Below are 23,930 nucleotides of genomic sequence, written 5' to 3'. Positions count from 1 at the left end.
CCCCAGGTTTGCCCCCATGGCAGCTTCCCTGGATGGCTCAGCAGCAGTGGCTGGACATGAAACAGCTTCAGACCAAGTTCTGTCATCCAGACCTCCAGCTCCCCCAGCCCCAGGCTCCTGTTCGTGTCAGATGAGGCAAGAGAAGGCAGGATTTACAAACTGTAGCTGTTAGTGGGTCACACCAGCACCAAAACCAATATTTTCAGAAGACCTCAGTCTGCTAATGGGGGACACACCTTATAAAAATAATCTTAAAATTAGACCTGACCTGTTTGAAAGTAGCTGGTCAGGATCTTGTTGAATTTGTGTATTTGAAGACTGGTCTGAGCAGGTCACAGGTTCATGGGCATCTTCTCACAGTGCAGGTGGTCGGTGATGTTTGTTGAAAGCAGTGTTCTTTATAAGGCTCAGTGTTCTGAGCTGTGTGTATTTATGTACCAGGCTTTTGTTTGTAGCTCCTTGGACATATTTTGGCATTGTTCTGTGCCACTGACAATGTGGAGACCCGTGTTTGCTTTGTTCTCAGTTGGTGCTTCCTGGTCAACAGAAATAGAAAGCTGCTTGTGCTGACAGCTGACGAGGCAAACTGTGGTACAGGGCCAGCAAGCTGGGCTCTCTCCTCTCCTGAAAGGTGTGCTCCGTCCAATGCTGGCTTCAGCTTCTTCTCTTCAGTCCCTTCCTGTTCCTTTTGCAGGGAGTTGTTGACTTGCATTTACGAGTTTAACCGCCTCTGACAGAGGAGCTGTAGCTCTCTTTTCTTGCCAAGATGGCTTTTTGCATGTGCAATAAACCCAGGAAAAAAAACCCCAGAAGCTGAGCAACCCAGCTGGAGATGCAGTGAATTTCTCAGGAGCGTCTGTGCCACAGGAGGGGAGGCTCGAGGCAGAACACAGCAAAGCCTGGGCTTCCTGCTGGCAGTGCCTTGTTTGCAGGGGGTGTAGAAAGGTGTGAGGGGGGTAACAGAAGAGAAAACAGGTCTCTGGGTTAGAGGTGAGAACTGAAAGGAGCAGGAAGATCACTGCTGGATGGAGCTGGTGGCCAGAATCCACTTCCATAAGGTGCGGATTCATAATGCAGAGTAGAGAGATTTGAACACAACGTTCAATAGAACCCTGTTCTTCCTGCACTGGAGACAATTCCCTTGAATGGGGCAAACAGCAAATACAAGTCAGTTGTCTCTTTGGTGCATGCTTAATGCTCTGCCTTCCAGAGAGCCTTTCCATGCTTGTGGTAGCAGGTAGAACTTATTCTTAGCCATGGAAAGCCAGAACTGGGAGGCTGATGTCACCATCTCTGCTCTTCTTTCTGTATTCAGTTTCCTGCTTTTTCAGATCTCTTTCCAACCTGTCTGTCTCCAAATACTTCTTCCTAAAATAATCCTTTGTGAACTGACAGGCACACAGGGACCTGAAAAAGAAAGTAAGCTGAGGATGACTGAAGGTGCTGATGAAAGGCAATCAGCTGGAGAGAGCAAAGCATCAGATGTGATCTGTCTGGCATGTGCCTAATTATCCTGTGCCTTCAGGCATGCAGCCGGGCAAGAGCCGGGAAGTTCACTGAGCAAGTTCACTTCATTTCCCTGTGCTGCTTTTCACACATAGGGGAAAAAAAAGTGAAAAAAAAAATGTTCCTTAGGATAAGCAACAGGACCATAAGAGGCGATGTAGAAAGGAAAAAGGCTTGACTGGTGTAGTGAAGCATATAATGAGATAATTAGAGCTGTGGAAAGTCGACAAAGCACTAGACCAAGATGAATTGCATCCCCCAAGTGCTCGGGAGATGGGCAAGGAACTAGAGCAACTTCCCTGAACGAACTTCCACAAGTAACCCTCAGTAGTGATTTTGTCCTTTTGAAGGGTAGAGCTTCCATAGGGCTGGAGGGGGGCTGGAATTAGACACACAGTTTACAAGGAGAACGAGAAGCAGTAAAAATAATACAGATGGCTTTGCTAGCAATGAGTAAAACTAGGGAGGGAGGACATTGCTTCAAGTTGGTGGTGAGATTTATGTGCTGGGAGTGGTAGTGCTGCTGTTGAAGTAGCTATGAAGTCAACAGTTAAGTAAAAATATTTTCATTCCCAGTCTAGATCCAATTGGCAGCAATTAAATGAGCATCCCTGTAATGTGTGTCCTTCTGAGGAGGGTCTGTCCTGCAGTGTGTTTGTGTTGGACCCAGCCAAAGACAGCGCTGATCCAAATAATAACAGCCCTGTCCATCCTTGCAACTTCTCCTGACATGCTCTTGGTCTGATGCAGCCCTCCCTTCCTCCCATCACCTGGCCATTATTTAGGATAAAAACAAGAAAAGCCCTAAAGCAAAGTGGTAAAGATTTATCTGAGGGCATGCTGCCACTTCCTGCCCTTAAGTGAGGGTAACAAGAGAACACAGAAATCTGTTGTTGTAGCCAGAATCCCAGTTTGTGTACCTGGTAAAATGCATCATTTGCAGAACTTGTATGGCAAAAAAGTTGCTTTTCCTTCTTGTAAATGAGTGCCTGAAACTAATAATGTGTTTCTGCATGGAAAAATAAGTATTTTCTTCAGATTTTCTTTTTAAATGCTGTGTTTTAGTTTCTTTACATTGATAAAATGATCAGTGCTTTCAGTGACACTGGAAGGCTGCACTGCCCTGGAGTTCTCTGGACATATCCCATGCACTCACATGAGCTCTGTCAGTACCTGCTGAGGTTTTTTTTTTGACTGGAGTTCTCTGGACATATCCCATGCACTCACATGAGTCAGTACCTGCTGAGATTTTTTTTTGGATTTTACATGATTAATTTAGTTTGATGTTAACCCTGAAAAAAGTAGAGTAAGGGAAATATGCAGCTATTTCTCACTGACATGAGGCATTTCAATATGAAAATGCCCTCAGTTGTTGTGTATTCTTCTTAGCTGAGATTTGACTGATTTTTGGTGTGCTGAATTTGTCCTAGGACTCCTGAATGCAGCAGATACTTGTGTGAGGCAGGACGAGCCGAGGGTTTTGCATTCTGAGGTTACAAAGCTGATTCAGGTTCATTAAGATGAATGGAAAGGCTGCCATTGATTTCAGTGGAGTTGAATCAGGCTCATATCCTCCATCTAATGAAAACCATCATCCACATGACTCTCATTAGCTCTGTTTGCAAAACAGACAGCAAGATATGACTCTGGATTTCTTCTGAGACAGTGATGATGATGATGATCCTATAGAACAGACAGAACCTTGTGTTTAGAAGAGAGTCACTGCCTGAATTTTGCCTGACTTTGTCCCTATTACACCTGCTTTGTGCTCAGGCTTTTTCTGTGGTGAAGAGGATCTTTGGGGTGGCTGCTCTGGAGCACCCTGTGAAAATACAGATGTTGAGCTGCTTCTGGAGCCATGGTTTTGTGGGGTTCAGCACATCTTCCTGGCTGGGGTTGTGGTAAAAGGCAAATGAATCACCTGCCAGAATTTATTTTTAAGGTTTCCTTATCAGGAGAGTGACCAATGTGTGTACTTTTGGGAAAGCTACTGCAATACTTCATTGTGATGTTTGGTTGGCAGTAGGAAATCTCATTTCCTTGCACCTTTTTTTAACCTTGAAAACTAATTTACAAATTGTGGCTCGCAACAGGAGGGCAAAATGCCAAGGCATAATCGACTGACACAAAAGAAATTAAGTTTGGGCAGGCAGTATAAGAACCTGATGCTGTTGAAATCAGTGGTGTAGTTCCTGTTGTTATTTTTACCTTTGGTTTCACTGATTCCTTCAGATGTTCAGAGATCCTCTGAAGCTTAAACCTCATCCTATTTGGCATTTGGTTAAAAGTCCCAACTTCTGCAGTCCCCTCAGGACATAACAGATTTTTTTGCTTGTTTTGAGAGAGGAATTTTCGTACTCCTGTAGGTGAAAATTTTCAAGTAGTGTAAAAAATGGATCAAGAACATGTAAAAAAAGCCTAAATGCATGTTTTAAAGAATCTTATAACATAAGCTTGTTGTTTTGTTGTCATTTTGGATCACTGGACATAACTATAAAATACAAGGTGTCATGCACATGATGTGTCAGTCACACATATGCACATCCACTGAATGTGGTTTTTTTGGTGATGTGGAAAATACCTAAACCAGCATTATTTTTTCTAGGTAATCAAAATTATATTCTGGAAAATTTAGGTGTGACTTGCCAACTTTAAATACTGAGCTACAATTCAAACAACAATATCTTTTGAAGATGGCAGAATTTGCCAACACTGTGGGTCTGCAGACACACACATGCAAAAGCCTCACTGGCTACTTTTTTGTTGCTGATGGATCTCTTAAGTATCACAGCAACTCTCAATTTATTTCTGCAAAGGGAGGAGATACATGAGCTGCATGTCCTTGTTTGTTATTTTGAAGTGTTTGCCAAATGTTCTCTTTAAAGGTGGTACATTTAAGGAATTCTGCGCTTGTTTGGTTTTTTTTTTAAAGTTTATTTCCTCTGGGGCTATTGTTTGTTTGACTTTGGGTCTTCTGGTGTGTGTGAGTGAGGAGGAGTGGGTTTGGAGGAGTGGAGGGGGGTTGTTTATTTTTCTTTTTTACCACAAAAAGAAATAACTTCCTCTTCTCCCTTGTGGCTAAACAAGCCATCAAAGTCTAGGAGGAGTAGAAGCTGATGGTCCTTGACATACACCCTTGGTTTAAACAAACCGAAAAGTATGTTTCCATATATATTTTTAAACACATGTGTGATTTAAAATTATCCCCCAAATAATTTTGGCTTGCCTGGTTGTGGGAGGACAAACATAGTTTCCTTTTTTCTTAGATTCCAAGTACAGACACGTTCTGTTGCTTGCTGTTGGTTACTGAAGACAAATTTTGTGAGTCAAGACATTATTTCTGCAAGATAGCAACTGGAAGGAAATGAGCTTCTTTAGAGAGGCTGTAAGGAGAAGAGAGCGTTAATTTTCTTCTTATAGAAAGTGTTACAAGAGAATGTCTCAATATCTTCATTTTCAAGTAAAGTCTGCTTGTGCCTTGCCCGACCTGTTTTCCAAGTGAATGTTCTGAAATTAGCTGTGGTTTCTTCTTGTTCCAAACTTCCCCCAAAGTAGCACCTGTGGGAGAAGGCAGGTTTGGTCTTCCAAAATGCCTTATCTCCATACGCCAGTCAGTCAGAGCTGTGCTTCACTAACCCCATTGTGTAACCATGACACTTGAACAAGGCCAGGCACTTCATTATGGCCAGAGCAACCATCCTGAGCCTGGAGTCACAGCGTGTTTGGGATTGCACGAGGAAGGAGATGTTATTTGCAGGAAGGCTCCTTGGTGAAATCCTGCCTCTCACAGATGACTCCAGCCCAGGCTCCACACAGCTGAAATTGCATCAGAGAACTTTGCAGTGATGTCTGGAGCACTGATGTGAGGGCTGCCAGCAAATTTGTTTGGCTGCTGCAGCTATGTCTTCACCTGCACCTGGATGGCCAAACTTCCAGTCCTGTGAATTGAGCACAAACTTCCCTCAAACCCTGCAGGCAGCGGCTGGATCCACCAGCCAGGGCTGTGTGGGGCCAGAGGATGTGAGTGAGCAGGAATAGCTCAGGGAAGGAGAGTTCCCATGCTAGCAGGTCAGGCTGATGCCACAGGCAGCACTGGGAAGTGTCTGTTTGTCTTCTGGCTATCCCTTTGCCTTGGCAAGGTGACTTTTACAGGAGGTCATGAGGTCACTTTTGTAAATGCACAAAAACCTTGGAACAGACAAATGGTGGGTTGGCAGGGGTAGGAGATGGCGAGCCTGAGTAGGGGATGCCAAGACAGAGGAGTCTTTGGAGGAATAAGAGGAAAGGATGGAGGAGAGAAAATCCAATATGAGCAGTTCTGCCAGTGGCAGTATGGGCAGCATCTCAGGGATGCTGTTTGTCAGAAGGCAGAGCCAGCAGGGCTATTGGAGCTGGATAAGGAATTTAGTCTTTTTGACCCTTAGCATTTTCTCTCTATTCAACCTTTCTGCAACAAGCCTAGAAGTATTTTACCATTTCTTGGTGTCTTGTTTATTTTTTTTTAAACAAATACTTCTTATCTGCAAACAGCAAAAATTAAATGAAAGGAAATGATGGGATTTGTTTGCTCAGCATGCCAACAAGAGCCTGCTCAAATGCTTGTCACCCCAGATTGTGTGAAATCCTAATCTCTCCCGTTGGAGTGGGACTGAGCTCCTCAGGTTATGTTGCCTGTGGAGGCAGGGACAGGGGCTGGAGGGAGCTCTCAGCCGAGCTTGCAGCAGAACTGGCAGCCTGTGGGTGCGCAGCCGCTCCTTTCCCAGCCTGGAGTAGGTGTCTTGCAGCCTGGTTTAGTGGGAACATCAGCCTGCTTCTGCCATGGCTGCTGGAGCTGCTCAGTCGTGGCACTGGGGAGACACGTGAGCAGAGGAGCAGAACAATTCCTTCCATCACTTGCTTGGCTTAGGAGAAGCAGAAGTGGACAGGGCTTGTTGAGGGATCACTGCACAAGTCCATTATTGGGCTTGCTGAGGAATGGTTTTTTCTTCCAGTTTTCCTTCCTATGATCCCTTCATGAACAGGGGAACATACTTGATGAACACACTGAACTCAGCTGCCACTTGATTCTGGTCAGGTTATTTGTATTGGTATGTCATTCTGCACTGGTTTTGCTCAAGGACTGCAAATCAGGTATTGGGCAATGCCTGATCCCTCATCTTTCACAGGGATGTGCAAAGAAGATTGTTGAGAGGGTTTAGAAGTTATCTTTTGCTTTGTGTTAGAGTTGCACTTCAGAACAGAACGCACACTGTTGTACTATATTTAGCACAAAGCCAAATTACATTGCTGAAGCTTTTTTTGGCCTCCATTGTTCATTTAGACTAATTTGGCTGGCTTAAAATGTTGGAAGTGCAGCTTTGCCAAAGCTCCCCTGTCCTCCAAGAGTCCTATCAGGGTAGGTAATTCAGACAAGCTCATGTCTCAGGGGAATCCTCCATTAGCTAATCCTCCATTAGCACTGCTAGTGCTTGTACCATTTATTCCAGGGGGAATTGAGCAACTCCCACACTCCGTGCATTTACAAATTCCAGCCTGCAGCTTCCTCTTATCACTCACTAGAAGATGCTCACATAAAGGAGCCTGAAAGCAAGGGAGGGGCATCAAGATGTGGTTACTTGCAAAGAGCCCTGAAAGCAAGTACAGACAGTGTATTTTATGTTGTGTACTTGATATTGACAGTCCTGTGCCTCCCCCCTGCCTCTCCCTTCTACCTTTCCATAGGTAATATCTTGGCTGTCCCAGGAGCAGAAGAGAGAAGCTTGGATGTAGCTGGATACTAAACTGGTACCTGCCTGGTCTGCCTTCAGCTATTCAGAGGGAAAGTTCAGGACCTCTGGCCACTAGGTGAATTTGTCACATGACAAATTGAATCAGTTTGCAGTAAGTTTATCACCCTCTTGAAATACCACATCAAAAATTTGTCAGCTGAAAGAAACTCCATAATCTGCTGAGCTGAGCTGAATCAAGCTGAGTTTTGAACTGTAACTCCTGGAGGCAGCAGGTCTGTGCTTAGACCAGGTCCTGTCCCCCAGCCCTGTCACCCCGGTGTGGAACATGGAATTTTTGTTTAAAGCATGGGTCTAGAGGACTCCAGTTATGTTGTGGGTTTTAGTCCTAAGCAGGATCTGTGTTCTGGGATTTTGCAGTGCAGGCCCAGGCAGCTGCTGGTCACTACAGATCAGGAATTTACTACTGAATTACTGAAGGAAACATGAACAACGAGTGGTTTTGGTAGAGGGTTTTTAGTGCTAGCTTACCATATACTTTCTGCTTAGAGAGATGCATTGCAGGGTGCTGTTAGGAATGTAATTTCATACTGGTATTATTTTCCTCCTGTATCTTCCATCTGCATCACTTACTAAATGCATTTTGAATAATTATATGGCAAAGTCCTATCTGGACTTGACAATTAGGCAGAGATACTACAGCGGAAACACACACACAAAAGCATAATTGTAAATAATGGATATTGACTGGATCTGCCAAAAGTTGCAATAAAAAAGCATTGCCTTAGGTCAATTGTTCCTGGCATATGGATGGAAAAAGGAATCCAGCAGTGTGTGTTATAACATGAGCTGCTGTACATCAACATTTGCCAGCCAGCCTTTTTTCCCTCCTTGTTTTTTGACTTCTTATGGAGCTCATATCTATCACAAAGATAGATAACAAGCTTTTGAAAACAGTTAGTGCTTCTGTGCTGCTTGCTTGTATTGGTTTCTTTTTTTTTTTATTTTGTTTTTGGTTTGGTTTTTTTTTTAATAACAAAGAGTGAGGTAATAGAGATAACCAAGCTGGCACTTGCTCACTTGCTGGTAATCCTTCTTCTGAAAATCAGAGCTCTGTTGTGACTGTTGTCACCCAGAAGGTCACACCTGAATAGGAAGGAGCCCTCCACCATGGATCTCTGGAGTTCTTCAGGGCAGGGGCACTTTCCCCTTTGCATCCATAACTCTGTGTGGTCCCACAGCCAGTCCTATTCCACGACAGCTGCATCCCACAGACCTGACTGCTCTCAGCACCTTGCTGGGGCTGAATTACACTGTGGAATCAGAAATTTCCTAATGAGGAGCGATCCTGTAATGTCAGCTGGGAATTGGCCTTTGGCTTCTGCTCAGACTCTTGACATAGCCAAAGGAGAACAAAACTCAGAGGAGTCTTGCTGGCTGTGCAGCCTGGGCTGTGGATTAAGGCTATCATGAACTACAGGAGGCTTTGCAATTGTTTATGCCAAGCCTTAGAGAACAAGTGTGAAATTAAGATCGTGGTCTGATTTATATATATAATTTCTGTGATGTGCTCCTGTGATGCTGCAGAGCCAATTATAGGCAACTATAAATATGCTATTGGGAGTCTTTTAAACATTTATTTTAGCACTTTTGAGGAAGCCAGTACTAAGTTTAGTAGACTGTGGTGAATTATTGACTGAACAAATTATAACCATGGACCAGAGTATGGTATTGACATTAGAGATTGTATGGCTATCTTTAGGAGTCATTACAGGATTTAATTCGGGGCATGCTGAACTTTGAGATTTACACTGGGTGGGATATTGACTCCGTAATGGGAGAGACATATGTTAACCTGCATGCATAGCAGACCACTGGTAACATGTCTAATATCAACAGCATTGAGATGATATAATAAATTCAAATCACATTTTTTTTTTCCTTATCTATTTATGCTCAGGGAGCTGCACATGCAGATGTAGGAAGGTCTGTGGTGAGTGGCAGCTACTGCTGTATAAAGATGTTAATTTTCCTATCAGGTATCAGAAACAAGAAACAAGGGTTTTTTTTTGTTAGTTTGGGGGTTTTTTTTGTTTGTTTTTTTTTTTTTTTTAATAACCTATACCATTCTGGAAACTAATTTTGGGGTTGAAAGAGAAGAGAAGCAGGGCCTTGCTCCATGCACATCTAAAGGGAGAAGTGATGATTCTGCACAGGGCATGTTTTATTACCCAGTGGGGGTTGGTTCCTGGGCTCGTAAAGCAGCACAAGGCGCAGGATGTGTTTCTTTCCTTGTCCTCTGAAGCTTCCCAAAGGCTGGTGGCACTGCGGGGAGTCCCAGCAGGAGTGACCCACGGAGCCAGCTCGGGCGCTGGGCGTGTGCAGCCAAGGCAGCCGCGCTTCCCTTACCCACACAGCGGGGTTTGGACGGGACAGCTCGGGAGCAATCCCTGCCTCTGGTCCTGAAGGGAAACCCGCTCTGAGCGGCACAGGCACGCTGAGACAGCCCTGAGGAGCGTTCCTGTGTTCCAGGGAAACTTCAGGAGGGCTTACGCAGCCAAAGTAAATGTTAACTCTCTGCCTATTTCCAAAGTGTACTTTATAAATCCGTTTTGGAAATGGTTTTTCCTGTTTCTTCGTAGTGTCTGGTGTTTAGTTTGCCTTGGATTCTGATGGAGCATGAAAACCCTTCAGAAACCAAATCAATCGGACAGTAGTAGGCATTGAGATTTATTCCCTACATTGCTGATGTTTCCTTGGGATTTATTGCCGGGGAAAAGACAGTGTGCAGATTCCTGTCCCTGTGATACAAGTGCAGAAGAAACAAATGTGTCCAATATTTCTGAAGTGAACAGAGTCGATATGCCCAGCCTGTTTCTTTAATTATGAATTTTGGAGGGGGAGAGACTATGTGCCATCAATGGAATAGTAATAGTACGTTATTTAGGCTTCTGCCTGATAATGGACCATTCAAACTCTTCTGAGAATCAGAGGTGAGCAATTATTTATGAGATGATCAAATGTGGATTCTATTTCCAGGGCAATAAAAGATTGGTTGATTTATTTGGTGGAGGTTGGATGTGCTGCTCAAATATTGATAGGATCTTCCTGAAGAACAAATGAGTCTGTTAAACTCATAACAAAAGTTACACAATATAGTGGAAGAAGTATGAAAATGCCATTCCTACTGGTGCTTTCCCTAGGCCTGAACAATCTGTAGTCCTCCTTCAGGGCTGGAATGACAGGGACACACAGGATTGTGGCTGCTGAGCTCTCCCATCTTGGGCACGTACTTGTTGAAGAAATTAATCTCGTATTTAATCTGGTTTGAGACTGTATCTTAATTTGTTTTGCTGCTGCGATAATTGGCTAAGGTTTGTTTATCCATAAGGGTAATTTCAAGTTTAATATAAAACTCCATCTCCTTCATCTTTTTAATTGGTCATGTTATTCTGTTCTCCTTTAATTGAAGTAGTAAACAATCCTTTTGAAAGGTTGAGGCTACTGAGAGAGACTCAGACTAAGAGAGAAAAAGCCTCTCCCAGCCTAAATAAAAACTTATTTCAAGCAATAGATACACACTGTTAGTATTTAAGAGACTTTTCTGTACAGAAAAAGGTAAATTCAGATACGGACTCAGTAAAGCCAAATTTTTAGAGAAATAAAAGGTGTTTCTGCAATTTTTTTCTCTGAATTAAAAAAATTATTTACTGTGGGAAAGGAAGTGAGAATGCCGTTGCACTGTCATATACCCACATTTCCAAAAGTGTTGATACACAGATTAGTGTTTTGAATCAAGTTTGGAAGATCCTGGAGACAATCCAGACTAAAGAAGAAATATAAAATGTTACATCATGTGTCTGAGGGGGTATTTTATTTGTTACAAAAGGGGCAAGTTTTGTAACAGGAATATACGTAAAGGTGTGGAGGAAAGAGTGGCACAAGTCCCTGTGTTTATTTGCTTGCTTTTGAGAGAATTGCACAGTTTCTGCCAGTTTTGTGTTTGCCCGTTATCAAGTAGAACACGTTCGTTGTGGTCACTCTTGACCCTTCTGTGAGATGCTTTGTGAATTGTTGTATAAAACATCCTGCAAAAAATAGGGGAAGGTGGTGAACTGTGGCTTATGATTGAGTTTTCCTTTCCTGAGGAAGGATAATGAGAATCTGAGAGTCTGGTTTAACTGGAGAAAGTTTTTTTTATTGCATACACAGAGCAGGAGATACGTGCCTAAAAACTTGTGTCTCTCTACACACCCCAAACTATGTTTAATCCCGTGATTCTCATACAGGACCTTGGACTCACAAACAGCAGTAGGGAAAAAAATCACCAAGTAGAGCCCTAAATATCATAATTGTCATTATAAGGCTGCAAGGGCTGACCACTAAACACACAGACATGACCTTCTAGCAAGTTCCTGTTTATTTGCTTTCTCCCCCACCATGTGTCTTTTACAGGGCTTAGCTGTCACCCCGGTTCTAATTACAAGTGCCTTGTGTCATCACCCCTGCTGTCCCTTACAGCCAGCCCAGCTGCGTGTTGTGGGAGGCATTTGTGAGGGTGACAAGCTGCAGTTAAATTCTTATCAGTAAAATCCTGACCTGATGTGTCCATGGGCTAAAATCACAGTCGGTGATACCACTGACCCCAGCCTCTACCCAAGCACTGTTCTCCTTGTTCTCCTAAATAGATTTGTTGTCTCATTGTTGCTTTTCAAGCCATCATTTTTCTGGGAGGGTTAAAAAAAAAAAAGTTGTTCTTCTAATTTTCCTCTGTTTACTTTCCATAACTTGAATAGTCTCTTTGAAGATGGTAACAAAAATAGCTGTTTCTCAATCTACGTAATTACAGAAAAATCATTCCTTTTCCTAAGCATATGAGTCTTTTTTTCCCCCCCCAACTTTCCTGCTTTTTATTCAATACTAGCACTTTTTTGTGTTATTCTGAAGGCAGCCTAGCCTGCTTTGAAAGGTGAGCTAAATCATACCCTTGATTCCTAATGATAATTTCATTACACATGAAATTTTATTTAGAAAGAAACAAGGCACTTGTTAAGACATTACTTAAGCTGCAAGCTTAACCACTTAGATATTGTGAAATGCTAGATTAAACATTTCATTTCCCTTATGCACTTTGAGAATAACAGCATGCAGCTATATTCTGGGTTTTTAAGTTCATTGTGTGTGAAAGATGTTTCAGTAGCTTGTCCAAACTTGGCTGTATTTTCACAGATGTGGGAGTGACAACCTTACTGACTGTTGAAATCCAAAGGTATTTTTCCAAGCAGGAAGGCAGTAAATCTTCCCACATGCAAGAGGAAGCTGGTATTTTAGAGCATGCATGAAACATCTCCCAAAGCATTTCTGATTCCCATTCATCTCTTTCGCTAGGATGTGCCTTATTTCAGAAATTGCAGCTTCATTTGAGGAAATTGGTGAAATCACCTTGGCTGCTACATTAAGAATAATAACAACCAACACACCCCAGCCCAGGCAATCATCCAGCAGGATTATTTCATGCTGAGTGGTTCAAGTCTGGAAAAGAAACGCAGAGCTGACATCCAGGTCGTGTCAGGGAGAGCACTGGAAAAGTGAGATGATTTTTCTGGCAATATGAGATACAAATGGATTCAAATCAGTTTGTTTGGGTGTTAAGTGCCCTTCAGGCTTGCAGGTTGGTTGTGCCATGAAAAATGCCCTTGAGGTTTTTAAAAATTGTGATTCATAGAGGCTTGGGGAACCTGCAAAGTATTTGGGTCCTCTCCTTCTTTTGCATTTCCCTGCCAGGATTGAGTCTTTCAATACTTTCTTCAAGTCGTGTTTCAGTCACCTTCAAGAATATGAACTTCCTTTTGCAAGTCAAGAAGTCTTGGTGTGCTGCTGCTGGGGGAAAGGTACTTGGAATAATTATGCTCCAGAGAACAGAACTGAGAACATTTCTGGGGGAGAAAACAGCAACTGCAGTCAAACGAGCTGCTAAATAAAGAAACATCATTAGACAGCAGGGCTAACCTTGGGTTTGCTGCCTTGTTTTTAGTTCCACATAGCAGGAGAAAATATAAACAGGAAAGAGCTAAAGAGTGCCCTGATAGGGGAGGAAAACATCTCGTGTGTCTTCTTGTGTCTGTGCTGCCAACAAGACACAGTTAGCAAAAAACCCCCATCTTGTAACAGCCCCAAAGTGTTGGATTCAAGCAAGGAATGAACAGAACTGAGAACATTTCTGGGGGAGAAAACAGCAACTGCAGTCAAACGAGCTGCTAAATAAAGAAACATCATTAGACAGCAGGGCTAACCTTGGGTTTGCTGCCTTGTTTTTAGTTCCACATAGCAGGAGAAAATATAAACAGGAAAGAGCTAAAGAGTGCCCTGATAGGGGAGGAAAACATCTCGTGTGTCTTCTTGTGTCTGTGCTGCCAACAAGACACATCTTGTAACAGCCCCAAAGTGCTGGATTCAAGCAAGGAATAAAATGCAAAGTTTGGAGTATGCCGAGTGTGATGCAACTATTGGCACACTTGAGGTGTAGGCTGAAGTGAGCCCCAGTTAAGGAAAGTGTGTTCTTCAGTTTGATGAAGGATAAGAAGAGCTAATCATCCATCTTTACAGGTTTTTTTCTGAATTACAGCTCGGTTCTGTTCTGTGTGCCTTTGATGCTCAGAGCAGCTGGCTCCTCCAGGAGAGAGTAGCTGGTAATTGAGGCTTCAGTGTGGTGTAGGGCAAAATATTTTGGGAAACGTGGCTTGGCAAGAATTCAAGGTCTTCCAACAAGTTGCCATTGACTTCATCTCTGTTGTGTTTGCAGAATGACCCGTATTTCCTCATTCAGTGTAAATTCCAGTTTCAGGCACAGCTGCCAAGACAAAAAGAATCTGAGGCATGTGCATGCAAATACTTCAATAAAAATAATTTCCCAGCTCTAGCTAGAGATTTATAAAATAATGGTAAAGAATATTATGCATTCAGATTAACAGCAGATGAATGGAAATTAAATCTGTAGAGACTCACTCACTGATTCTGGTCTGGGGATTTTTTTATTTTTTTTTCTTTTTTGCTTTGATTTTTAAGATGTACTTATCCATAAACCCTGAGAGCATGCAAAAATAATAATGATTACAGCTTGTAAAGAATAAATTAGCAAGAAATTCTTACTCCCCTCTAATTAATTTCCTAATAAACACCGAACAAGTAACTGTTTTGAACTCACTTATATTTCCAAGGTAAGCAGCAAATGGAGGTAATAAGGGAAATTAAAGTGTGGCAGCAGCAGGTGAAGTGAAAAGGGGCTGTGGGAGGATGGAATGAGAGTTTGTGCCTCAGCACAGAACACGGACAATTGCTGCCCAGCTTCTGCACTAGGGACTGTGCATTTTGAAGAAGCAAAATAGGATTTCCTCAGAACAAAGCTCTCCTTGGAGAGCTGTTGTGCCCTCACCTCTCTGGTGTGCGTGGACACCTTCAGCTGATGCTGTTTGTGTCCTTCACCCTCCCTGAGAGCAGCAAACAGTCGAGGATCTGGCTGGGAAAAGCTTTTCCCTCTGCGTGTGCAGCTTCTGCTGCCTTTTTCTGACGCTCATCTAAGGGGCCTGGAAGTATAAATCTCCTCTGAAATTGGAGTGTCAACACTTGCCAGATAGGTCACTTACAAATTAGCATTTAATGAATTACTCTCTGAACTATCCAGTGGTAACTTTGTAGATAAAGCTGCCTGGCAGTTGGAGTGGTGAGAATGCAAAGATTTAGCTGTAAATAAATACAATTCCTTTAGATCACTACTGTAGAAAAACATTTTCTGTGCTCCATGTTTATGGATATTGTGTAGTGCATGTATTAGTATTCAGAAACACATCTCAAATCCCCTTTTAAAAGTGATTTTTGCTTTCAAATTGTGAAGAAAAATAGTCCTAATTTTGCCCACACTTATTAGAATCCACATAACTCAGTTCTTATTTCTTTCTAGATTGAATAGTTCCTCTTCCTCTCAGCTGATTACACAATGCATGCATTTATAGACAATAATCATCCCCCTCGTAGCTGTTTGCTGGAAGCCAAGCTCTCTGAGTCTCTTCTAACAGGAGCCTACGCTGGCTTCTGTGATCACTTCTAGAACCTTCTCTGTAGCTCCTTCAGGTTAAATTCACCCCAGAGTTTGGGATGATGACTTGCCAGTTCCAGCTCATGTCATGAATCAAAATCAGTCAGAGTTCAAAGCTTCCTGTGCAAAGAAAAAAGAAATATTAGAAGTTTAGGTATGATCTGGCCAGCAAGCTCATGCTGTCACTTTTTTTTTAATTGTTTTACCTTCATGTGATTAATACTCCTTTCATCATCTCCTCCAAAGCTCTGCCTATCACACTAACGTGCTGGGGTTATTTCTCCTCCCCTTTCCAAAATTGTGGATGCTTTAGGTTCTTCCCAGTCTCCAGGTTTTGCAGGTTTTCAGCTGTTGTTAGTGCTCAAGCAGCATGTTATAGCTGGAGTCTCCAGTTGGAATTGTGCCTGGACTGTGGATTTTCCAGTTAAGTAACACATGCCAGGGCTGTAGCTAGAGGAGCTGGCAGGGATGTACATTCTGCTTCCATGCAGTTTTAGTTGATTCTCTTTATCCATGCATGGAAGTGGCAGGCCTGTAAGTAGGGCATGGATTGCTGTGTTTGTGCCTTAACTTTAAAACTCCCTGTGTTATGTGGGGAGCAGAGCAACTCCAAGGTCCTAATCTCCCAACTGTGTTACATTTAGATCTGTAAAAAGCATTGATTGTTTTAACACAGACAAGCCAAATGTTCTGTGCGGTTGACATGAATGTGCAGTCTCCAAATCCCTCCACAAAAGCACCCTCACCTGCTGGAGTAGCTTCTAACATCAAACAGCCAGAGCCATTCCTTTGTTGATATCTGTTTAGATGCCTCCAACTTACACTGCATGCATTAAAAAAGAGCTTTTCTGAAGTTCAAAAGCAACCTGCTGGAGTAGCTTCTAACATCAAACAGCCAGAGCCATTCCTTTGTTGATATCTGTTTAGATGCCTCCAACATATGCTGCATGCATTAAAAAAAGGGGCTTTTCTGAAGTTCAAAAGCCTTGGATCTCATTCAGTCTTGGAAAACCTTTTGTCGATGGACAGATTTTCATGAGGAGGAGCTGCACTGTCAGGTGTGGTAGAGCAGGAGTTGTGCAGTGGTTTTCCATGTGGGGTGAAAGTCTCTGCTCCTGCTGTTCACTGTTGAAAATAATACATTTTACTTGCTTCAAAGGGAAAACCATAATCTTTGTGTAATCTGTGATCCCCTGTCAGTGGGAAATAATGGCATGAGAACATCACCCCAAAAATATGATAGATCCTTTCTTGGGCAGGCATTTAATCATCATAATCATACATGTTTGAGTTGTGATTTGAAAGGAAAAGTTTCTTAATAGAAATACTGCTTTTTTTGGTTTTTTAATATACTGTTTAAACTTCAATTCACTGTACTCTTCCCTGTGACTCTAAAGCTACAAATTGCCAGGTTATTCTCAGTTATGTGAATAAAAATCAGTCAAGTACCATTATGAAGGCTGCCTACAAGGTGCTTTTGTACTTTCTTCTGGAGCAGGTCCTCCCCCAGCTCTTTTCATTTTTGAATATGGCTGCACTTCATGAATTCTCCTTTTGCTCCTGTTCTTCCCTGCCTGTGTGAGTGGGATGGGCAGCGATGCAAGAGCAATTTTAGCAGATCCAAACCAGTTCCAACCAGGTAGATTCAAGGTGTTCCTGTCCACAAATTCCACTGCATGCTGCAACAAATCCAAGTTGTTTGGATGAGAAACTTCTGGGTTTGAGTGTTCTTGTGGAAAGAACTGGAAAGGGAGAGCATGGGCACAGGCAGCTGTGGGATAAGGGGTGCCATGTTCATGAAGGATGTGGGATTAGGATAGAGGGGTACTCCTCCAGCTTGGCCATTGCTTTCCTCTGTCCTGCTGGGGATCACTTCACAAACCCTTTGCTCCTTTCATTCACTGATTGTCTTGTGTGTTTAGGCTGTAAGATTAAGGACTGTGGCTTGGTTTTTTGGAGCATGTACTGACACTCTGACTGATGGGGAAGTGTTTTTATATACCAAGCTGAGCGTATACTCTATCAACACTGGTGACTTTGGACTGGACTGTAGCATCATTTGGCTGAGACTCGTGAATGGCTGAAGTCCTACCTGGTGTGGCAGTTTTCTCTTTTTCCAGTGCACTGCTTCTAACACTTGGGATGATGGCTGATCAGAGCACGCTGAGTTTTCCCTGTGTCCTTTGCCTGTTTGTGATGGTCAGTCTGCTGGGATGAAGGCAGGCAGCAAATCTTTACTGTGTTCTTCTGCTTCCTGTTTCTTTGCACTAACATTTATGTTGTTAAATCTCTGTGCCCGTTTCTAGGCGGCTCAGCCACAGCATCTGTAAATCCAAGTAAATGAAATTTCCCTTTGATAAAGCAGCAGAGAACTCTATGCATAGCTGCAGAAGAATTGTTTCACTTTCATTATTAAAAGGGCACTTAGCGTGAAAATTCCCTCTCATTTTTGTCCTAATAGCTCAATATTTTATGCTTTATATAAACCACAGATCATTTCCCCTGTACTAGAAAATATTGCTGTTCTTACAACTCCAGGGATACATTGAGAGACTCTGTGTTATTAAGATAGCCAAAACTTTTCCGTTTGGGGCTTGTTTTTCCATAGGAATGCTTCCTGTAAGGGCCTTGCAGGGAGAGATGTCATGCAACTCTGCTTGGAGATTCTTCCTAAAGTGCCAGGAAACCTTTCAAGGTGTCTAGAGCTCATTCCCAGAGCAGTGGAGTCAAATAATAAATTCTGGTTCTTGCCTTGCTGAGGTTCCCCAAGTCTTTTGGAATTAAGACTTGGTGACCACCCAGTAAAGATTAGCACAAGTTCAAATTTACAGATAATACATTTTGGGGAGTAAGAAATCATTCTGTTTTCATTCTGTTTGAGTGATTTTAAAAAAAATTTCCATTCTGTGATACCAAGCCCCATGGTTCTGCCATTGTTCAGAAAGACTAGTCCAGACCTAAGGAGCCTTGTGGTCAAAGCAGGGTTTAAACCCATCCCTTCTTGTTTTCCAAGCTGCTGTTCTGTGTAAGAGGAGCACAGCTCTGTGCTTTCTCCATCACTCCCTGCCTCGGGGCATGTCCCTTGTCACTCTCAGGGGATGTCCCCTGTCACCACAGCTAACAGAACAAATGGCAGCAATGCCTCCCCAACTCCACCGGGAGCTGCTGATGACAAGCAGTCCCCTCTTCTGGACCCTCCTCTCTGGGGCTTTGGCAATTCCCCGGAGTGCGAGGTGAGCCGTGCCCAGCCTCGCGCCGGAACAGGCCTGGCCTGGATGAGGCTGCGGGGATTTTCTGCCAGTGCTCGTGGGCCAGAAAGGAACAGCCTGAAAAGCTTTGATTCTGAGGGAAGTAGTGGAGGCAGCAGTGTTTGCTGTGTTTCCCCTCACGAACAGCTGTGCCTCTCACCCAAATTTTCATTTCGTGTGCCAGGGTGGTGGATTTGTTTTGGGCTTTGGATTTTGTAATAGATGTTTAGAACGCAGAGAATTCAGAAGCCACTTTAACCAAGTTAAAATTTTGTGTGTTTGATTGATCCTTGAGATGTCAGTGGCTACTCGAGGAGTAAGAGCCTTTGTTCCATCATTTCAGTGCCTTGCTGCTGCTTTATCCATCACCTGCAAGGAGCTAGAAGGAGGTGTGGTTGCTTTGGGCAGGTTGGCAAGTTTAGCATTAATAACATAATTTTTATTTTTTTTTCTTTGAGAAGAGTGTGTGGGAAGGTAACAAAGTACTTTGAACTTGTGAAGGACAGCTGTGCAGCAAAAGGCTGTGGAGTTGTTGAGGAGAGTTCTCCTGTTGATGGGAGGTGTACGTGCTGCTCTGCTGCTGCCTTATTGACACAGCCCATCATTTTGATGCCCAGTAATTGAATTGTGTGCTGCCAGGAGGAAGCATGGAGACAGCTTCTTCAGGGACTGTCTCTCTCTAGTGGGATGCAGCTTATGAATTCTATAAAGGCACTTTTGGGGAAGCACAGCACTACCTTAGCACAGCTCCAATTACAGTCATTGACAACCGTGCTGTTCCTACTTGTAGCTGTCGGTGCAGGTTTCTGTTAAATCAGTCTCACCAGTCCTCCACGTTTTCCTTTGGGATGAGGAGACAAATTGCTGTGTTTCATTCAATTTATTCTCATTGATAATAAGGAAAAATGGTGTGTTCTGAGCAGAGGAATGATACCTGACATCCCCTAGCTCTGCAAGCACCCTTTTGGAACTGGGATTAGGTATTCAATCCCACTGTGGAGAAATTAATCCTGGGGTTAATCAGAGTGTGGCTGATAGATCACTCTCCAAATCCCTGAAACCTGAGCAAGGTGTATTCCATAAGTGGCTGTAAATGGATGAATTTGCATATCTATTTACCTAAGGTAGTTCTTTAGCATAGCTTGTAATTTCTTTGTAATTTGTAAATTCTTCACGCAAGGGCGGTTGGACATTGTGATGGGCTGCCCAGGGCGTGCTGGAGTCACCATCCCTGCAGGTGCTTAGGGAAAGCCTGGACAGAGCCTTTGGTGCCATGCTGGTATTTGGTCAAAGGTTGGACTCGGTGATCTTGGAGTCTTTTCCAGCTGGAATGATTCTGTGATTCTGTAATTGCCCCTCATCAGATTCAAGTATTTTTCTAATGTTTTCTTTCATGTTGTTAGGACAGCAGTCACGTGGTTTTATTTAAAACAACATTTTTAAAATGCTGAATGAAAATAAGTATAGCACAGAACTGTGTACATTTTTTCTTCCAGAGATATTCAGTGCTTTTGTGTTCAGAGAATGATAAAACAGAGACTTTGAATATTAAAGTACTAATTCATTTTGATTAGCTATTCCCAATAGAAAGTGTTGTTTGGCTCTCTGAAGTTTGTTTCAGCAAATTGGCTTTGTCCCTTTGAAAACTTTGACCAGATGTTGCCATCCAGTAGCACTAAATGGTGCTTGTTTAGAAAACCAGCTTCATTTTCCAAAGTTTATTTCGCTAGCAGTGTATGAAGCAAGCTTAGAAGGCAGTCTTGTGTCTTCTAGTAGACTGACTGGTAGTAGTCAGAAGAATTAGATAAGCTTTCAGGCACCCAATTTCTTCTTCAGATTTGAAACTGTGAAGCTACAGGTTTTCCAGCTAAGTGGAAAATGAGTTTACAGAGTTTTAATTCGTTACACCTTCTCCCTTAGTGGCACTGGCTAAGAGCTGTGCCATACACTGGGAAAAAAGAACATCCAGTCAAGGAAGGGACATGAAAACAGAGGTTGAACAGTTGAGGTCAGAGCAATACACGACTCCTGAGGCACAATGAGTGCTTGCAGAAGAGTGGGATTATTTTTGTGAGGGATGTCTAGAAAGCAGTTCTCTCTGTGGGCTAACCCGTGCACTGTTCAATGCACACCTGCTCTTGCTGGGTCTCCTTGGCACTGTTCTGGGAGGTTCTGTAGCTGGTCCTGCTCTCAGCCTGCCCTGCTGCTCTTGGCTCTCCAGGAGAGCTCTCCAGTGGTATCCAGGAGAATTCCTGCTCTGTAGCTGGGGTTATGTCACAAGCACGCTCCCAAGGCACCGTGACTCAGTCGGCATCATTTTGGCAGTTTAAAATAGAAGTGAGCCAGATCCTCAGCTGGTATAAATTGGTGTTATTATATTAAGTTCAGATGGGCCTAATTGCAAGTGCTCAAGCAGACACTGAGTGTTGCACAATCCACTGCTTTTGTGAGTGTGTGCTCACCCATAAAAGTGAGATTGCACAATGCAGCCCTCTCTGAATGCTCCTCTGTCTCGGCTGCTAATTGAAAACAAACGTGGTAGGATTAGTAATTCACTGCTCCAGATTTTTTATATTATGAATGATTGGAGGATCTACCACTTGCATTAAGAGATGTTACTCTGTTGCATGATTTAATCCCAGCAGCAATGACTGGAGGTCTCTAAACAGGGAAAAGTTGGATTTGCAGAGGACTTGGATTTTTATTTCCCCCACAGGTGCCAGGGTATCCATGCCCCCAACAACACAGAGTGCATTTTCCAAGGCTGGCTGGAGGAAGTCATTAACAAAACTCCTGTTTATTTAGTTGGAGGAGGGCTTGGGCTGTTTTGCTGCACAGGAAATGGGGCATTTATTGGCCACTGCTCAAGTGTATTTTCCTTTTAGAAAAATCCCCCCACGTTTTGCAATAGGGAAATAGGAAATTGTATTTCCTCTGACTTGCAGGGAAGTTGATCTCTGCCCTCTTAATTAGTTGTTTAAAAGATGAAAGCAAGTGCCTGGGGTGAGGGAATTCCAGGAGGCTTCTTTGAACCAAAGTACTAAGAAATGGCCCATTAGGAATTCTGATTTATCCAAGCCCCACTGAACGCTGCCTGCAGAGGCACTTCCATGGATGCAGGTCCTGCTCTCATCTATTTACATTAAATGATGTTGTCAAATAGGGATAGAAAGGATTCTGGGGATAGGATTACAAACCCTGTGTTCTCTGCCAGAGAGGCAACAGGGCAGGAAGGCCATGAGGTGCATGTTCAGGGATCAGCCTTTCCTACAGCCCTGGCAGCTGGGCTGAGCCAAGTAGCCCCACAAAATCCACTTTTCCTTTACTCTCAGACTGCCCTTGCCAGTTCTTGGATCCTCAGGTGGTCACATTTTCTGCACATGGCTTGGTGGCATATAAGCAGCTTGAAAGCAGTAGTGAAAACTCCAAACCAACCCTATACTTGCTCATCCTCCTCCATCTGGGAGGAAGCAGACCTGGGCAGGGTTGTTCAGTTCCTTGGGAGTGCTGGTCATTGCTTTTCCTTTTTTTTGTGTCTGTTTTTAATGTGTGCTATTCCACTTAAAAGGGTCTTTTTGTGTTGTATTACGGGAGGTCTAGTTGCACTTTTGTAAGTGACTAAATTACTAATTCTGTTCGTTGTTCTTCTCTTGTTTTAAAAACCAAAATACCAGACAAATAAAAAAAAAACAAACGTTTGAAATTCATACTGTGTGGTTCAGCATCTCTGTGATCTGTAAGATCCATTTTTCTTCAGCATATTTAATTTCCCTCATGTGTTTGCTGGTAAAGCCTTTATTTTTAGTGCTTCTTAGTCCTTTCACTTGGGAAATCTGATTTTTATGATCTGCACGTGCCTGGAGCTTCTGTGGAACATTTCACCATGGGCTTGAGACCACTTTGGTGTGTTGGTATTTTTGGTGTGTGGGTATTATTTGATGTTGTAAATATAACTCCTGTTTCCCACCCAAGGTCTTGCTCTGAGTGTGATAAACTCATATGTAGCTCTGCCATATTCCAGTTTTCATTCCTGCCAGGATCTTAATGGCCATATGGATTAACTCAACGTTAAAAGGACTCAAAGCCCTCCAGTGCACTTAAGTGTGAATTGTTTTTATTTAAAGTTTCACCTGCACTGTCAGAAGAATTCTTGTGTCCATATGCCCTCAGTATTGGTGGAGTTATTTCCACCTTTTATCACGCTGCCAATGCTTCCTTCTAATCTCTGCAAGCTTTGACACTCTTGTCCTCTTTCAGGCAAGTGAGAGCAAAAAATAACCATATCAAAAGTGCAAGTGTCCTCTAAACAGGCTCCATGAAGAGGGGGAAAAGTGTTCACAGAGCTGAGCAAGTACTAGAGCAGAAGGGAACTGGGATTGCTGGGGGGACAGAGGGAAATGTGATCAATGTACAGTCACATGAAAATTTGTTGGTCGAGTTTGTAGAATACAAAGCTCTGCAAGAGCTGAGCAAGAGCGGACTCCTTAGAACGAAAACCAAATCAGGATCCCAAGCAACCCTTGGCAAAGTAATGTCCATCAATTTTTTTTTTCTTTTCTCCTTGGAATTGAAAAGAAAAGGAGCAGTGGCTTTGTCCAGCACAAAGATTTCAAGTTCCCTGCACAGCATTTGCAGTTACTACTCTGGAAGGCTGCAATGCTTGCAAGTGGAGTGGCTCTCCCTGCAGTGTGGTCACTCCTGCTGGGGTATTTCAGATTGCTGCTGGCAGCTGGGAATCACACTGCTCCAGCATCTATCCTTCTTCCTAATGCTCAAATCAGGGAAAGGGGATTCTTCATGTTACTTGTATGTAGGGGAGGGCAAGAATTTGCCCAACAGAAGCTGTCATGGTGTGCCAGCTTTGTTGTATAACCCATAACTCAGGAATAGCACACAAGCTATGAATTGCCTGTCAAAAAGTGCATGTGTCTTACTGAGCAGCAGTCACTAAAATTGTTGAACCTTGTTGTCATTACAGATAAAACACTTCTTGGGGTTTATGAGCACTTTTCAAAGAGTTCTGGCAATAATAAAGCAGCTTTTCTATTGCAGAGGCAGGGTTTTCTGTTTGTGACACTGCCTTTTGTCACACTGTGACAAGCATCAAAACGCTAAAATTGTATTAAACAGATTAAACCAAAAGCACAGCAGCTGCTGTTTAGCAATCCAGGAAATCAGCTTGACTCTTATGGCTTCTATATAATCTATATATCCTAGGAGAGCTGCACAGTGTTGCTCTTGGAATTGCCCGGGTGCACCTGAGCTCTCCTGGAGGCTGATCTCCATTTGGACAAACAGATGTGGGAAGTGGGACACTAACACAACAAGGATTCTTGAATAACGTAATAATTACTTGTG

General features: G+C 43.0%; 1 protein-coding gene across 4 annotated transcripts in view; it reads left to right on the top strand.

Moving 5' to 3' along the window:
- PLCB1 (phospholipase C beta 1) overlaps positions 1–23,930 on the top strand; it is a 337,610-nt gene that overhangs the window by 70,954 nt on the left and 242,726 nt on the right. The window lies entirely within an intron of this gene.

Source organism: Onychostruthus taczanowskii, unplaced genomic scaffold (genome assembly GCF_017590055.1).
Source record: "Onychostruthus taczanowskii isolate IOZ18803 unplaced genomic scaffold, ASM1759005v1 scaffold55, whole genome shotgun sequence".
Lineage (NCBI taxonomy): Eukaryota > Metazoa > Chordata > Aves > Passeriformes > Passeridae > Onychostruthus > Onychostruthus taczanowskii.
Note: the sequence above shows the minus strand (reverse complement) of the source record. Positions and strands in the feature narration are given on the sequence as shown.